Here is a 7,922-nt window from a genome sequence, read left to right on the forward strand (position 1 = left end):
TCAGAATTCTCTGTCTGTTGCTAAGATGATGATAGAAAAGGCATGCTATTGCTAAACCTGTTTCTTCCACAATTGTTAAAGCCTTGTTGGGGCTTTTGTTGATCCTTCCATGAGAAATTTGGATGATTTCTCCATGAGGGATTATAGGTGTTTCCATAGGCTTTACCTATGTAATTCACCTCTGTCATTGTAGGATTCTCAAGATCATAAGCTTCTTCTTCAGAAGATGCTTGTTTAGTACTGTTAGATGCATTTTGCAATCCATTCAAACTCTGAGAAATCATGTTGACTTGCTGAGTCAACATTTTGTTCTGAGCCAATATGGCATTCAGAGCATCAATTTCAAGAACTCTCATCTTCTGAGGTGTCCTATTACTCACAGGATTCCTTTCAGAAGTGTACATGAATTGGTTATTTGCAACCATGTCAATGAGTTCCTGAGCTTCTGCAGGTATTTTCTTTAGGTGAATGGATCCACCTGCAGAATGGTCCAATGATATCTTAGATAATTCAGGCAGACTATCATAGAATATATCCAGGATGGTCCATTCTGAAAGCATGTCAGAAGGACACTTTTTGGTCAGTTGCTTGTATCTCTCCCAAGCTTCATAGAGGGATTCACCTTCTTTCTGTCTGAAGGTTTGAACATCCACTCTAAGCTTTCTAAGCTTTTAAGGAGGAAAGAACTTAGCTAAGAAAGCCATGACCAGCTTATCCCGAGAGTTCAGGTTATCTTTAGGTTGAGAGTCCAACCATACTCTAGCTCTGTCTCTTACAGCAAAAGGGAAAAGCATAAGCCTGTAGACCACGGCATCAACCCCATTGGTCTTAACAGTATCACAGATCTGCAAGAATTCAGTTAAGAACTGAAAAGGATCTTCTGATGGAAGTCCATAAAACTTGCAATTCTGTTGCATCAGAGAAACTAATTGAGGCTTTAGCTCAAAATTGTTTGCTCCAATGGCAGGGATTGAGATGCTTCTTCCATGTAAATTGAAATTTGGTGCAGTAAAGTCACCAAGCATCTTCCTTGCATTGTTGTTGGGTTCGGCCATGTCTCCTTCTTTTTTGAGATTCTATGTAAGGTTTTCTCTAGATTATTGTGCTTTAGCTTCTCTTAGCTTCCTCTTCAGAGTTCTTTCAGGTTCAAGATCTGCTTCAACAAGAATGTCCTTGTCCTTGCTCTTGCTCATATAAAAAAGAAGAGAACAGAAAAGAAGATGAATCCTCTATGTCACGGTATAGAGATTCCTTTATATGAGTAGAAGAAGAAAAGAATAGAAGAAGGAGAAGAGAAAATTTTGAACATAGAGGAGAAGAGAGGAGGGTTCGAATTATGAGTAGAAGAGAGTGTTAATAAATAAATAAATAAATAGAAGGAGATGAAAGGGAGAGAATGTCAAAAATTATTTTTGAAAAAAAAAGGTTAGTGATTTTCGAAAATTAAGAAAAGAAATAAAATTAAAATTAAAATTTGAAACAATTAGTTAAATAAAAAGATTTTTGTAAAAGAGGAAGGTGATTTTCAAATTAGAGAGAGAAAAGTAGTTCGATGGTTTTGAAAAGATAAGAAACAAACAAAAAGTCAATTAGTTACCTGAAAAAGATTTGAAATCAATTTTGAAAAGAAAAGAAGTTAGAAAAGATTTTGAAATTAAAGTTTGAAAAAGATATGATTTGAAAAAGATATGATTAAAAAGATATGATTGAAAAGATATTTTGAAAATGATTTGAAAAGGAAATTAAAAAGATTTGATTTTTAAAGTTGATGACTTGACTAACAAGAAACTAAAAGATATGATTCTAGAAATTAAAGATTGAACCTTTCTCAAAAAGAAAGTAACAAACTTCAAATTTTTGAATCAATCACATTAATTGTTAGTAAAGTTTTTTTTTTGAAAATCATGAAATAAAGATAAGAAAAAGATTTTGAAAATCAATTTTTTTAAATTTTCGAAAATAATAAAAAATGAAAAAGATTTGATTTTTGAAAAAGATTTGAAAAGATAAGATTTTTAAAAATGAAATCTTGGCTTGACTAACAAGAAACAACTTATTTTAAAAAAATTTTGACTAAGTCAACCCAAAGATTTTGAAATCTATGAGAGAAATAAGGGAAATATATTTTTTTATTTTTGAATTTTTAATGAGGAGAGAGAAAAACAACTAAATGACTTAGAACATAAAAATTATGAATCAAAACCAATGATGCATGCAAGAACACTATGAATGTCAAGATGAATATGAAGAACACTTTGAAGATCATAATGAACATCAAGAACTTATTTTTGAAAAATTTTCAAGAAAAGAAAAACATGCAAGAGACCAAACTTAAAGATTTTTCATGTTTAGACACTATGAATGCAAAAAAGCATATGAAAAACAACAAAAGACACAAAATAAGAAAATACACAAAATAAGAAAATATGAAGATCAAATAAGAAGACTTATCAAGAACAACTTGATGAAGATCATGAAGAACACATGCATAATTTTTTCGAAAAAAACGCATAAATTTTAAAAACATGCAATTGACACCAAACTTAAAAAATTGACACTAGACTCAAACAAAAAACACAAAATATTTTTTGGTTTTTATAATTTTATTAAATTTTTTTGGTTTTTTCGAAAATTATATTTAGAAAAACGAAAACAAAGAAAAAATTTTTTGAAAGATTTTTGAAAATTTTTTGAAAAGAAAATAAAACAAGAAGAAAATTACCTAATCTGAGCAACAAGATGAACCGTCAGTTGTCCAAACTCGAACAATCCCCAGCAACGGTGCCAAAAACTTGGTGCACGAAATTGTAATCTCAATGGCGCTAATAACTTGGTACGCACAATTGTAATCTCAACTCTTTTTCACAACTTCGCACAACTAACCAGCAAGTACACTGGGTTGTCCGAGTAATAAACCTTACATGAGTAAGGGTCGATCCCACGGAGATTGTCGGCTTGATGCAAGCTATGGTCATCTTGTAAATCTCAGTCAGGCAGATTCAAATGGTTATGGAGTTATGATAATTAAAAGATAAATAAACATAAAATAAAGATAGAGATACTTATGTAATTCATTGGTGGGAATTTCAGATAAGCGTATGGAGATGCGTTATTCCTTCTGAATCTTTGCTTTCCTACTGTCTTCATTCAATCATTCAGACTCCTTTCCATGGCAAGCTATATGTTGGGGATCACCGTTGTCAATGGTGACCTCCCGTCCTCTTAGACAAAATGGTCCTCTATGGTTTCTGTACGGCTAATCAACTGTCAGATTTCTCATCTCGGATGAAAAATACCAGGCACAACTACTGCATGGCTAATCAGCTATTGGTTCTGGATCATGTCAGAATAAGATTCAATGATCCTTTTGCGTCTGTCACTATGCTCCACAGTTGCGAGTTTAAAGCTTGTCACAATCATCCCTTCCCAGATCCTACTCGGAATACCACAGACAAGGTTTATACTTTCCGGATCTCAGGAATGCTGCTAATGGATTCTAGCCTATACCACGAAGATTCTAATCTCAGATTCAAATGCCCCATTGTCAGAGGGGAAACAATGTGAAGCATTGATTAGAAATCCAAGAGATATGCATTCAAGCTTGTTTTCATGTAGAACGAAAGTGTTTGTCAGACACGCGTTCATAAGTGAGAATGGTGATGAGTGTCACATAATCATCATATTCATCATGTTCTTGTGTGCGAATGAATATCTTAGAATAAGAATAAGCATGAATTGAATAGAAGAACAATAGTACTTTGCATTAATACTCGAGGAACAGTAGAGCTCCACACCTTAATCTATGGTGTGTAGAAACTCCACCGTTGAAAATACATAAGTGATGAAGATGTTCATTGGCTTCGGCCCCAGAGGGGGAACCAGAATAACCAAGACGACTAATACAATAGTAAAAAGTCCTATTTATAATGAACTAGTAACCTATGGTTTACAGAAATAAGTAAATGATGCAGAAATCTACTTCCGGTGCCCACTTGGTGTGCTTGGGCTGAGTATTGAAGCTTCCATGTGTAGAGGCCTTCTTTAGAGTTAAACGCCAGTTTGTAACTTGTTTCTAGCGTTTGACTCTAGCTTGCAACTTGTTTCTGGCGTTTAATGCCAGAATATAGACGAAAGCTAGCGTTGAACGCCAGTTTGCATCGTCTAAACTCTGGCAAAGTATGAACTATTAAATATTACTGGAAAGACCTGGATGTCTACTTTCCAACGCAATTGAGAGCGCACCATTTCGACTCCTGTAGCTCCAAAAATTCCATTTCGAGTGCAGGGAGGTTAGAATCCAATAGCATCAATAGTCTTTTTTCAGCCTCTGAATCAGATTTTTGCTCAGGTCCCTCAATTTCAGCCAGAAAATACCTGAAATAACAGAAAACAACACAAACTCATAGTAAAGTCCAAAAATGTGAATTTTTCTTAAAAACTAATAAAAATATACTAAAAAATAGCTAGATCCTACTTATAGTTTTAAAATTAAAAAGATTTGAATTTTAAAATTTGAATATTGAAATTTAAATTTTTGAATTTTAAATTTTGAAATTTGAATTTTGAATTTGAAATTTGAAATTTTGAAATTTTAAATTTTGAATTTTGAAATTTGAAAATAAAATAAGATAAAGATTTTGAATTTTGAAAAGGTTTAATTTTTAAAATTTAAATTTTGAAATTTTAAATTAAATTTTAAAATTTGAATTTTAAAATAAGATAAGATAAGATATTTGAATTTTGAAGAAAGATAAAAAGATAAGAAAAGATTTTGGAAAAGATATGATTTTTGAAAAGATTTAATTTTGAAATGATTTGAATTTTGAAATTTAAATCCAAGATAGGATAAGACAAAAATTTTGATATTAAAATCTGAAATTTTGATTAAAATTTTTGAAAATTCAATTAAAGATAAGAAAAGATATTTTATTTTTTGATTTTTAAATTTATTGAAGAAAGAGAAAAACAACAAAAAGACACCAAACTTAAATTTTTTAGATTTAATGACACCTAGTGTGCGAAAAATAAGAAGAAAAACACAAAGTGTAACACCCTACCACACAGAGCCTTTTGCTTAAGTCATAAAACAGAGGTGGTGAGGTATTACGACTTTTAAAAATAAAATTTAGTGTATATAGTAGTATGAAAAATATTTTATAATTAGGAGCCTTTGAAGAAAAAGAGGTAAAACAAAATCGTAAATTGAAAAGCGCAATGCTCCGATCGATAATGTAACTAAAAAGATAAAGGATAAACTAACGCAAGTCCATAAACAAGAGAGTGCCAAAAATACGGATATCCAAAACTTAAGACCCGGCTTGCGAAGATAACCGGTCCGAGCATAGAAGTTTACACATATATATAAAGTAAAGAACCCAAAAGAAACCCAAAAACTAGTTACAGAACCTATTCTCCAAAACAGAGTTAAAACAGTATATATGTATATAGTGGAGATAATAAGTATCTAAGCAAGTACATAAAACCAAAATAAAGTCCCGAGAGCTAAGGATTTTTGCAAATCCAAAAGTCTCCAGCATGTCTCAATGTGGAGCTGATAAACCACTATTTTATGGTTTATCTTGTGCTTAATTGAGTGGATTTTATCAATCTTTCATACACTTATTCATACTAAATGCATGGGTTTACATTCTCCTTCCTGGTTTTGTGCTATGATTGAAAACATGCTTCTTTGACCTTATATTTGCTAATATTAATCCTCTCTTATTACCATTAGATGCCGTGATATGTGTGTTAAGTGATTTCAGGGATTATAGGGCATCAATGGCTCAGAGGATGGAAAGGAAGCATGCAAAAGTGGAAGGAATACAAGAAGTTGAAGAAATTGCAAAGCTGTCAGCCTGACCCTTTCACACTAAAACGACCATAACTTGAGCTACAGAAGTCCAAATGATGCGGTTTTAGTTGTGTTGGAAAGCTAACATCCGGGGCTTCGCAATGATATATAATTTGCCATAGCTGCCCCGGTGTTAGGTGATGCGGACGCGTGAATGACGCGCCCACGTCGCATCTGCGAATCTCAACCCACGCAAATGCGTGGATGACGCCTCCGCGTCACTTTGTCGCGACCTGTACGAACCAGATTTCACAATCAGCAATTTTCGGGCTGTTTCTGACCCATTTCTCGGTCCAGAAAACACATATTAGAGGCTATAAAGTGGAGGAATCCATTAATTCATTATCATGCATTCATAATAGACTTTTTATAGTTTTAGATGTAGTTTTTAGAGAGAGAGGTTCTCTCCTCTTTCTTAGGATTTAGGATTAGGTTTTCTCTTAAAGGATTTAGGATTTATTATTATTTCAACTTACAATTCTTCTGAGCTACATGTTTAATATTCCTTTATTTTGACTTCTCTTATTTTTACTTATATATGTTGCCAATTTGGCTTAATGATATTCATGTTATGATTTTCTTAATTAATATAATCTGTGGTATTTCAGACTTATGATTGTTTTCTCTAATTTATGTTATTGATGCTTGGACTCTATCCAAATTATTTTCATTCAAGTAGATTTTATTCCCTTTTGGCTTGGTTGATTAATTGGTAACTCTTGAGTTGTCAAACTCAACAGTGGTTGAAATTGGCAGATTCTAATTGATCTAGATCGCTCTAAAGCTGGTTTTCCCACAGGGATTGACTAGGACTTGAGGATCAAACTAATTAGTCCACTTGACTTTCCCTTGCTTTAGTAAAGGTTAACTAAGTAGGATTAAAACCCAATTCTCATCACACCTGATAAGGATAACTAGGATAGGACTTCCAATTTCTCATATCTTGCCAAGAGTTTATTTTATAGTTATTTATTTATTTTTCTTGTCAATTAAATTACTTGTTCAACCCTTTTTAAAACCCCAAAATATCCATTTGCATAACCAATAATAGCAACACCTCCCTGCAATTCCTTGAGAAGACGACCCGAGGTTAAATACTTCGGTTATCAAATTTATCAGGGGTTTGTTACTTGTGACAACCAAAACGTTTGTACGAAGGGATTTTCTGTTGGTTTAGAATCTATACTCTCAACGCGACTATATTTTATAAAATTCTTTACTAGCAAAAATCCTAACATCAAAATGGCGACGTTGCCGGGGAGTTGCAAACGTGTGCCTTATTATTGGTTATTGTAAATATTTTTCTTTTACTTGTTTATTTGTTTTTTTTTCTCTTCCCCCTTTATTTCTGATAACTACTTTGAATTCTCACCCCTCTCGCTTTGAGTATGGTTCTATTTTGTTGCAAGGAATGGAAGCTATAACAGGACTATGCATCAAGGTCTAGGCAATCAAAGATGGATGGAGCCACGAGGATCTGATCAACCCTTTAGGCAACAACACCCTCCTAGATATCATGGACAGAGACCATTCTACAATGCATACCCAACTGATAGATTTGGTGGACCACCTTGTAGCTACCAACAAGCCCCACCCTATGCTCAGAGACCATCTTTTCAACATAACCTTAACCCACCATACTCACAAGCTTCTCTTCACCATTCACCACCATATGATCCTTATCCGCCCCAACGCCAATCCAATCACTCCCAAGAACCACCACTCCCCTATGCACCATGTCCATATCCATCAAGCCAAGAATCACAGGTTCGCTTCGAAGAATCAGTAAACCAATTTAATACCACCCTTCATCAACTGGAGCAAGCAATAAATCAATTATCTTCCAGACGTTCAGTCACTCAACAGACTCCCATGGCTTCATGTGGAGAATCTAATGAAGAACGCAGCACAAAGAAGACGCTAGAAACTCCAGTGGACAGCATAGAGCATAACTTCGTACTGGAATAAGTAGAGGACGCTGTCATTATAGAAGAAGAAGAGTTGGTTGAAGATTTAGGAGATGCCGAACCTCCGCAGGAATCCAGAGTTATGGAGAATTCCATCAAGA

General features: G+C 33.8%; 1 non-coding gene across 1 annotated transcript; it reads left to right on the plus strand.

Annotated features, from left to right (window-relative positions):
* Window positions 1–554: 554 nt before the first annotated feature.
* LOC127741997 (small nucleolar RNA R71) lies at window positions 555–662 on the plus strand. The gene has a single exon (XR_008003184.1). It is a non-coding gene; the product is annotated as a small nucleolar RNA R71 (small nucleolar RNA).
* Window positions 663–7,922: the final 7,260 nt, after the last annotated feature.

Source organism: Arachis duranensis, chromosome 9, assembly GCF_000817695.3.
Source record: "Arachis duranensis cultivar V14167 chromosome 9, aradu.V14167.gnm2.J7QH, whole genome shotgun sequence".
Lineage (NCBI taxonomy): Eukaryota > Viridiplantae > Streptophyta > Magnoliopsida > Fabales > Fabaceae > Arachis > Arachis duranensis.